General features: G+C 40.1%; 1 pseudogene; it reads left to right on the top strand.

Moving 5' to 3' along the window:
* The first annotated feature begins 706 nt into the window (after positions 1-706).
* On the top strand, positions 707-3521 carry LOC114695293 (annotated as a pseudogene).
* Positions 3522-10989: the final 7468 nt, after the last annotated feature.

Genomic DNA, 10989 nt, shown 5'->3' with positions numbered 1-10989 from the left:
GCAAAGATGCAGGGTGAACATTTTTATGTTCTTTAGTCTTCAGGCAAGCACTTATTTACTTTCCCTTGAGTGAAATCAATATGCCAATCTCTTTTATAGTCTAATTCCCATTTCTTTTTATGCTCTTTTAATTAGTGAAATACTTCCCACAGCCCAACAATATGTTGGCTGTAGGTCTTGGTTTTGTCTTTATTAACCAATGATCATAATTTCCTGAGTCCTCGTAGATGCCCAATTGGGAACTGAATTCATGAAAGCTAGCCAAATGCTGTCATATAATTAATGACAAGAAGTATTTGAGTAGAACTATAGCATTAATTTTTTACAAGTATGTCATCATAATGTTAAGAAGTACAAAAAAAAAATCCACAGAGACCTGGAGAGATGGCTAAGTGGTTAGGAGCTTCTAACATTCTTGTAGAGGACCAGAATTGATTCACAGCACCCCCTGAAACAGTTCACAAATAGCTGTTACTCCAGTTCCAGGGGAGTCCAGCACCCTCTTCTGTCCTCTGTAGGGTATCTTTTGTCCTCCCTAGGCACCATAGATGTATACACAAACTCCTACATAGGATACCCACACATATGCATTATTCAAAAATGAAAATAAATCTTTCTTTTTCTATTGATAGAGCAGGGAAGCTTCACATATGAACTCACAGCAGTTATAACCCCATGCACAGCACCTGTGCAAGTCTAAACCAGCATGGAGAGGGGAGTTGGTCATGTGGTTCCATCCCCACCCCTTCCCAGGCCAGGAATTATTGCCAATTCTAAGCTGCTGGGAGAGGAAAGGTAAGTTTTCTCTAAGAAGATAGGCCCAAATAGGTAAACTATGCTTCAGTGGGGGGCCACACATTCAAGACTATTTGGGCATCATACAGTGGCCTTGATAGGAAAAAAAAAGAAAAACCATAAGACAAAGGACTCAAAGCTGTGTGGGAAGGAAGGGAAGGTGGGTCTGGGAAGAGAGCAAAGGTGAATATGGTCTAAACACACTGCACGAAATTCTCAAAGAACTAAAAAATGAAAATTTTATTTGAATATAAAAATATCTAAAAATCACAAATTATGGAAGATTGTAGTGAGAGTATTTATATAATGATTTGTTTAGTAAATTAAATTCACAATATAGAATATCAATGAACTACAATGTCTGAGATCTGCATGTTGGTCCAATGCTATACAGCATTTTCTTAGTTCTCTGAAGTCTGAAACAGAGTTGAAGATACATGAGCAGAAACTGAATGATCGATAATAACTCAGAAATTATAAGGTGAGAAATAAAATACATGTCTCCAAATCTTCCTCTAATTCATAAAGATTAGCACATAATTTAAAGGGATTTTAAATCAATTTTATAGACTGTAGAGGTATAACTTTCACATAAAAATGTACCCACCTGAAGTGCAGCTTGAGAATGTGGCCGGTGCATACAGTCACACAACCATCGGCATTATTGAATTTAGTAATACTTGAGTTACGCCTCAGAAGTTCCACAGTCACCCCTTGACAAGCAATCAAACCGCCCACTGGAAAGCACTGGTGTGCCGCCTCAGTACAGTTTTACCTTTCATAGAACACCACATAAATAGAATCCCATGAATTACCCATTTTTGTGCTTGGCTTCCTCCATGCGGTATGTCACCTGGATTCATCTGTGGTTGAGTATCTCCGTTTACTCTTTACCCCTGAACAGTTCACTGCCTGCAGAGCTGACACTGTGTTCATCTGCTCAGTCAGTCCTGAGCACACGATTCCTACTCTGTTAGGAGGAATGCTGCCATCAACATTTGCATGACGGTGTTTAGAAGAAGGGAGTTTTCATAGTCCTGGGGTAAGGGAATAATGGGGTAATGTGACATTTACTTTTAACTTTTTGATTGTCCATTAGTCTGTCTCTGTGTGTAGGTCACAGCACACATGCCACATATGCTCAAGATCTGAGAACATGTTCGTTGGGAGTCAGTTTTCTCCTTTCATCATGTGGGTTCTGGGATGGAACTCAGGCTATCCGACTTGGTGAGGATTGCTTTTATCCACTATCTCTCTAGCCTTTTTTTAAAAATTTTTTTAAGTAACTTCCAGCATGTTTTCTGAAGTTGCTACATATTTTAAATTTCCACTAATGATACATGAGGCCTATTCATCCATATTGTTATATTGCTCTTTATACTGTCAAACTTAAAAAAAAAAACTATTCTAAATATGAAGGGCACATTTAAAGACAAAAGCCACATCTGGGTGTCTCTCCAGAATTGCTAGCATCCCTGGGTGTCTCATATTTATGCAGCTTTTCAGCCATCCAAGCATTCATGCAACATTGATTATCTGTTTTTTAATAGAGACATCTTGAATCTCATTTCCAAAATTTTCCTGTTGCCTGAGTGCTGGGGCTACCACTGTCCTTTCTCTGGTTCCAGCCCCTCCCCATCAGCCCCCTCCCACCCTCCACTGCCACCGCCACTTCCTGGACTGAGACAGTTCACTGCTTAGCAGTATTTCTACCATCTGCCTGCATCCTGGCTATCTGAAGCCGCCTGAGTATCACCAGCTCATCTGGTCCAAGCTGCTGAGGGAGAAGAACAAATTACTATGCTGCCTGTTAGGCCAAAGGTCCCCAGTGAGCTTCCAAGAATACTGGTGTGTGTATTTGCAGCAGATGTGCTGATCTTGAGGGGTTTGTATACCCAGTGTCAAGTCAGTCAACCTATTTCAAAGGACATCCGAACAGATACAGTGCATGCAAGAAATGGGAAACACTGGAGCAAGTGTCTTTCCTGCAGCCATTTTCCATAGAACTTTTCGAGGACCAGGCAGCTCAAGCAGTAGCAGTTTTCAACAGAGATAAATAAGAAAAGTCGAAATGTTGTGATGAATATACTACAGCTGTTACACATAAAGAAAGGGGGTTGGAGAAAAGGAACCAGAGAAGCCTGCCAAGCCAGTGACAGCTAAAAAGCTGCAGAAGAAAGATCAATAATTGGAGGCAAAGAGAAAAAAAAAAAAAAAAAAAGTGTTGGCCTGAACAAAGCTGCAGAGGCCACTGTTGGCCTCTAGGACTTGCTGGCCCTGTGAGGTGCCAGTGGCCAATGGGAACACAACAGTGCCATTCCTGAATGACGACCTGGACATTGTGGTTTCTAATCCCTTACCTGCAACTGTCCTGCCCCCACTTAGAGGACTGCCTTTGTAGCTGCAGATGTTACTCTACCATAACATCTGGGGACTTGGATCTGTCCAACGGAGATCCAAACTACCAAATCAGAAGAAATAGGAGAGAAATGACTCTCCAAAGACTCCATCTTACCTTGATATGGAACAGGAACCACCCAACAACAAAACACTCCTGGTGTGTTTACAGGATCCACAAACACACCATTTAGCTCCCAAGCAGTGGCTGCACTTCAAGGCTTTCCTTCCATGATGTACCAGTGCCTGAGGCCCCCAGCCTTTTAGGAAGGGGGACAGGACAGAGTAAAAGCATGATGGTGGGACATTTCTATGCTCAATGGTTATGAAAATCATACAAACTGGATTGATTCCACTTCATCAGATCGATCCTGTGTACAGGGATGAATGGGGCACAGATGGGTGCAACACAGAGTAAGTCTGGCCCACTACAAGCTCTGCAGTCTCCCTGAAACCTCTTATGAATGAACCGGCAGGGTGGTCGGAAGCTCCTCAGGTCAGACTCTGGGTTCACAACTGAGGAAGTCAAAGCTGCAAGAGTTTCAGCCAGAACTGACTGCATTTCTCACTGCAATACATCTAGTTCTCCTGTTTATTCACATACACATCTTTTTTTTTAACCACTGGGGGGAGAGACTGGTAAGGGAAGAGGGAGGGAGAAACTGATCAGACTCAGAAAAAGTAATTGATTAATTAATAAAAAAAAAATTGCCTGGTTGACCGTGGTGTTGGTCTGCACTCACTAAGCTTGATGTGGGGAAAGCAGGTTGAGTAATTGTCCTGTGGAGGGCAACTTTGCTCATATTTCTCATGGAGTCATAAGCCACTTGGAGAAGAAGCTAAGTCAACTTGAGTAACTGGTTGTACTCTTAAAACAATAGCTCTAACATTTGCACATAAGGAAAGTATTATGACGTTAGTAATACCTGTGATAGTGTAATCCCACCCCCAAATGAGCCAGTGATCCTGTAGGAAGGGAATGCATGATAACATGTTTAATCACATAAACAGAATGTGAACGTATCACTGAGTACTGTTTTCTAGTATATCAAACTCTTCCACTTACCCTGCACTGTGCTACTATTGCAATGTGCTCAGTATGGTTAGTGAAAGGAAGACAGACTTAGATGTCACAAGAAAACTTAATTTAATGAATGTTTCAAGAACTCAAATTTTCTCTACCTCTTCTTAGATATGTACATAGTGCTAACATAAAGTCCTTTTCCTGCACTATTTGCTGAAAGGACCACTCAAAAAAGGTACTTTTAATGCCTGAAGATATACCTAGGTGTATAACAGTAACTTTGTTTACATTTTTATTGTGCCTAGTGTTGAGGGATATTTCTTCCCACTGTAGCACTCCAAGACTGCTAATAAAGTAACTATGAATCTATGAATCAGGGGTGGAGTCAATGACCAGTCTACTGGAATTAGTCATAGGGATTTTGGAGGACTCAGATAGTGAGACACAGGAAGAGCTAGAAAGGGGCTTGAAGAGAGATATTTAAGAGCCTTTTCGATCTGGAAAGGGTGGAGAGAGGAGGGTCAGCTGATCGTTCCTCCATTGCTCTTTGGATCTATCAGATTTTTACTCCAATATTTGATTCCAGAGTTTTTATTAATAATAGAACAATTCAGATAAATGCTTCAGCCTAGTGTTGACAAATGTTATTTCCTGGTATTAAACAGATGAATGAACACACCACAAAAGCTCTTCCTGTTCACTCCTTTTGTAGTTTTTCTGCCACCTAATCTAAACTTAACCCAACTCTGTTTTTGTAAAATGAAGTTTTAGCTATGATGGGTAAGGGAAGGGCAGGGATAGTCACACTGAAACATCAGTTATTCTGCAAAAAACCTCTTCAAGTTGTTGCTTACCTTGGGTCAATTTCTGTGTTCTTAAATGTTTTTTTTCAATTTACACTAATGGTCTGGGCAGAAAATGCCCCCTCCCTCCTTTTACCACCATGTTGCCACTACAGAAAGAGAACTCTTAGTCCATTTGCGTGGGTTGGTGACTATCTACTTTTATCTCTTTGTGACTACAATACTCTACAAAAACATCTTAAAGGAGAGCAGGTGTATTTTGGACCATGAGTTTCCAGGATTTCAGTCCATCGCAGCAGGGAAGGCATGGTGCAGCAGCCTGTTCCTGGGTGTGGGCGCATGTGCTGGCCACTATTCACATCATAGAGGACCAGGAAGCAGAAGCAAGATAGGCTATAAGGATGTTGTTCTCAGTCTGTGGGTCATGACCATCAGAAAACACAGATATTTACATTATGATTCATAATAGTAGCAAAATTACAGTTATGATGTAGAAACAAAAATAATTTATGGTTGGGGGTCACAACATGAGGAACTGTCTTAAAAGGTCACAGCATTAGGGAGGTTGAGAACAACTGCTCTAAGGGCTGAGCATTAACTTCAAAGCTCCGCCCCTCGGAATCCACTCCTACCAGGTAGACGCCCCCACCTCCTGTAAGTTCCATCAGATCACAAGACAATGTCGCTGTTTGGGGAACAATCATTTAAAGCTTGAGCCTGTGAGTGACATTTCAGAATTAAAACATATGTTAGAAAGAGGCACACACACACACACACACACACACACACACACACACACACACATATACACACTGATGTTAACTGCCCCTTTTGTGTGTTCCTGAACCAGGCTATGAAGGCCTTGACAGGGAATATAGCATAGGCTAGAGACATAGGAACTGGGAGTTTTGGGAGAAGGATCCAGTTCTTAAGCACATTCAGTCAGGAGAAGCAGAAAGGTGGGTCACAGTGAGTCTGAGCTTCATCTGATGAAAGAACAGCAAAGAAGAATGCGAGGGATAAGAACAATGAATAATTTACTTGTCTGTGGATGGATTACATGTTATTTTAAAGATAATGATAGTTCATTACTCTCTGTTTTCAGAAAGGATTTTAATACAAAAGAAAATGGTCAAAAGTAAAATTAACAATAAGGATAAAGTTTCTTTATTGAATATTTGAATAAGCTGTAGGGAAAACTATTAAATTATTTTTTAATTAAATTTCCTTTAGCACATTCAGAGTAGAAAGAAAAAAAGCACTCTCTAGCTTGGGATGCTGACATGAAATTAAGATGGAACCCAAAAGTACTTGATACTCTTTCTAGATGTGAAAGACAATGAACAATTTGTTTAAAATTGTGCTAAGAGTGTATTTGTAAGCATATAAGAAAGGCATCTCATGGTGCTGGCTAAGGATGCCCATCCTCTCCCAGTAAAGCTGTAGTATTCAATTGATTAGTACAAGTTTTATATTAGAATGTTTTAGTTTTCAGGAACATAAAAGTGTGTTGCAGAGCCAGAATACAGGCTTCAGGTGGAAAGACTCTCCACGTTTGTTGTTTGTGTTTACATTATTGTCTGCTGATACGTCTTGTCTGCTTTAGTTGCTGTGCTCTGGGCCTTTCATAAAGGCAACTCTACTCTGAGATGAATGAGTCTCCACTTAAAGCCAAAAAATGAGCAAATCACCATGTGCGCTAGACATTATTAGAAGAATAAATATTGCATTCATCTCTGCCTTTCAAAAAAAAGGGAAAATGTACATATAATACAAAATTATCCCTGATGGGAGATGCGAGAAAATCAGAAAGCAGCTATTCTAAGTACACAGAATGAGGACCCCCACTTTCATATCTTCAAGGCTGAAATTTTATTTTTTATTTATGGATTTTTTTATTTTGTTGTCCTAAAATGTATCCAAGTTCAAATGCATTGTGCCTTTGAAACGTGTTTGTTTAGTTTGGTCACAATAATTCTGCTACTGCCCTCGTCATACAAATGGCTTCTAAGAAGTGGAAAGAATAATTACCATGAAATAATACCAGTCAAGAGTCTATCAAATATATCAAACACAGAGTTTGTATCCAGGGATTTTTTTTAAGGCTGTTCAAATGCTTCTTCCACCTTCCATGCTGATAGAGGCTGTGGAGATAACTTTTTGGCAGTTTGAAGAATGGAAACACTCAGAGACATTAGTGAGAGGTGCTCATTTTCTTAGTCACATAGGTAGAAGGGATGACTCATGCAAGAGTTAAGCTTTAATTAAATGTCAGAGTGAGGGGAGGCCACTTAGGAGATTCACAGCCTTTTAATTTGTTTCGGTAGTACTTCATCTGTATCTGCCGAGCATCTTTATAACCACCTAATTCATGTTTCTGCTTTCTCTCCATGCACCCTTTGTCTTCTCCTGCACTATGAAATTACTAGAATCAGAATTTATATCTATTTTTGGTGTGAATCTCACACAGTGCTTATTTCCTCTGTGGAATTTGATACCACAGTTCACAGTAATGTTTGCTAAATGAATTAATTATGCAAATTTATTCTCACTATTTATGTATGACACTGATATTTCTTTGGTTTACGAACAGGTATCAGATGAATAAAGGTGCAAAAGTTAAATTTGGCATACATTAATGAAAGGTGCATAGATAAAGGTGTGCCACCTTTTAAAATCCATTCTTTCACAAATTATATGTATATTATACATACGTAATTATATGTATGTAGATGCAGAACTAAAAAGTATATATTTTATTTTATATATATATATTATATATATATATATATATATATATATATATAATGCGTTTTGATTACATTCACCCTATTATCATCTCTAAACTCCCTCCCACTCTACCTGGACCTCTTTTTCTTTTTCCAACAATCCCCATGCTACTGCCATGTCTTTGTGTGTCTATGTGACTTGCTGCATTTAATTTTTAATTAGAGCTGCTTGCAAAAGAGTGGGTGAGATCTGTTGATTTGAGCAAGTACAACTTACTAGTGGCTGTACTGAGCTGCATGACTCCTCTTCCTCCAGCAACCATTAAAAACCTGTAGCTCACCAGAGAGGGGTGGGGCATTTTGAGTTCCTCACTCATTCATGCTAGAATGTTGGTGGACCCCATCTCGTGCAGGTAACCACTTCTCTGTGAGCTCACAGGTGCTAAATCTATGTCCTGTCCAGAAGACTGTTTCACAGCACTCCTTCCCATCTTCCTGCTCTCACAATCTTTCTGCCCCTCCATCCATGTTCCCTGAGCCATGGAGGGGTGTTACTGATGTTCTGGTGAAGGTGGAAAACTGAACAGTCACTGATTCTCATCACTTTGACCTGGTATGAGTTTTTGAATTTGCTGCTGCCCACTCCAAAAAAGAAGGTTCTCTGACCAAGACTGGGAGAAGCACTAATTCTACAGTACAGCACTAATGCTACTAATTAGAAACACTAGTTTAATTGACATAAATACTTAGTGAACAGTTGGCTGTCATAGCCGTAGTAGAACATCAGCAGGTTTTCCCTAGGGCCTATGAATTCTCCAGCCTTGGGGATTTGAGCAGGCTTACAGTTCTGGACATGAATGCTCTCCAGTGGTGTGCACTTCAAACCCAGGGAGAAGGTAGCTGGTAAGGCTGACTGTTGATAACAGTCAGTGAGTTGTTTATTCTCAGGACACTATGGTTTGCTTAGTATCCTCAGCACTAGTCTAATAGAAGAAAATGACACTTCAACCATGATAGGAGTTGCCATATTCTAGAGGCAACGATAACAAATGGGGATTGTAGGTGAGAAAAACATGAGTGATATCATTGGGATAAATTTCCTTTACAGTAGGAGAGAACCAGGATCATCAGCCAGATGAAGTCTGTCTAGGAAAACTGGAAGAGGGATCTAGCAGACTGTGGCTAACTGTCCAAAAAGAGAAACCAAGATCACATGACTAATTCCAACAGCAGTACTTTAGGGAACACTTCCTGTTTGAACTTAAGGGAAAAAGTGAAGGATAATATTTCCTCACTGGTCAGGTAGACATGAAACAACACAAGACTCTAAACAGACTGGCATGGAAGCGTAATGTATCTCCCTTTGAAAGAAACAAATGAAGATCATTAGCTGTGACTTTAACCATGTTGAGAAAGTATGGAAAACAGCAGGAATTCAAGAAGGAAATGTTAGCAAACAAAGCTGCCAATCCAACAGACAATATTCCAAGTATTTGAAGAAAAGAGGGCATCTTTCCCATCCCATTGCAAAATTGCTCTCAGAGTAACCTGGCCTCTGTGAGGCACAGCAACATAGGGTGATAATGATGAGGCTTTGGCCAAGACATTGGTCAGAATTCAGGAGTCTGGGGGAGACAGGAAAACTGGAGGAAAGAGAATGGATATTTAAGGAGAGAGAAGGACCCAGCATATCAAAGGGAGAGCTGAACACTGGCGGCAATGGTGAAAGCCCTGTGTGCTGGGGATTTCTATTTTATACTTATAAATGATATGAGTTGTCCAATTCTGTTAGTGCAAAGTCTTTTATATTTGCTAAGTATGACCTTGGGTTAAGAATATTTTGAGACACTAAGTGCTAGTTGAGTGTTCAATTTGAGATGAGGAAATGGTGTGGGGAAAAAAAGGTTGTGCAGGAAATGAACGTCAGACATTTCTAAAAGGGGAACCAAGGAAAGTATGACCTGCTCAGCACTCCTGACCTGAGAGAGCTGAAGGGTCCTTTGTTCTCTACTTCGATGCTCTGGCAGTTTGGGGCAATTTTATTTAAATCTTCCTGGACAATATGACCTGCAACAATAAAGAACTTAGATACCCAGAGGTTTCCATCAAGGTTCTACAGGAAAGTCAGAAAAAATATTCACTTATTCATTCTCTGAAGACATTTTCACTGTCGGAAGTCCGATTCAGATGTGAGGGATGCAATCATGGACAAAATCATTGAACGTTTCTACATCGTGGGGATTCAACTGAACTAACCACACTAATGGGACAGTTGCAAAAGAAAGCAAAGGAAGGCTTGGTTGGTCTACATATGGGGAAATACAATTGTCATGAGTATGTTATTTGAATGACAGATTTCTCTCAATTAGGCCATATAGACTCTTGAATTGCAGGAATGCCAATTGTCTCAGTCACTGTTCTATTGCTGTGAAGAGACACCATGGTCAAGGCAACTCATATAAAATGAAGTAGTGAGTTAGGGGCTTGCTCACAGTTTCAGAGACCTAGTCAGTTATCATCCTGGAAGGGAACATGCAGTAAACGTGGAGCTAGAGAAGGAGCTGAGAGCTACATACTGAGCTGCTGGCTGAGAGAGAGACTGGGCCTGGTGTGGGTTTTTGAAATATCATGGCCTTTGGTGGTAGTGCTGCACACCTTTAATTCCAGCACTCAGGAGGCAGAGGCTGGCAGATCTCTGTGAGTTCCAAGCCAGTCTCTTTGTCTACAAAGCAAGTTTTAGAACAGCCAGAACTTTTACACAGAGAAACCCTGTCTCAATAAAACAAAAAAACAAAAACAAAGAAACAAACAAAACAAAATCAAAAAGAAAAAAAAAATGTCACAGCCCACTCCCACTGACATACTTTCTTCAACAAGGCCATACATTCTAATCTGTTTCAAATAGTACTACTCCTCGATGACTAAGCATTCAAGTATATGAGCCTTTGGGCCCATTTTTTTCTTCTTTAAAAAAAAAAGTAATTCTTTATTGATCCGTTCGGAATTTCACGTCATGCACCCAAATTCTGCTCACTTCCCAGTCCCTCCATATCCCCCTCTAAACCCTGAAGCATCCCTCCCAAAATAACTTCCCTAAAGTATCAATTAAAAACAAAACAAAACAAACAAAAATGTCTTGCTTTTCCATTCTTCCAACATGTCTTCATTCATCCTAGTGACATTGGAAGCTGCAGCATGTCACACCGTTTACCCTTTTGCTCAATCAGTCCCACCCACAAAA

Source organism: Peromyscus leucopus, chromosome 7 (genome assembly GCF_004664715.2).
Source record: "Peromyscus leucopus breed LL Stock chromosome 7, UCI_PerLeu_2.1, whole genome shotgun sequence".
In the NCBI taxonomy this organism is placed as follows: domain Eukaryota; kingdom Metazoa; phylum Chordata; class Mammalia; order Rodentia; family Cricetidae; genus Peromyscus; species Peromyscus leucopus.
This window is presented reverse-complemented; position numbering and strand designations above follow the sequence as displayed.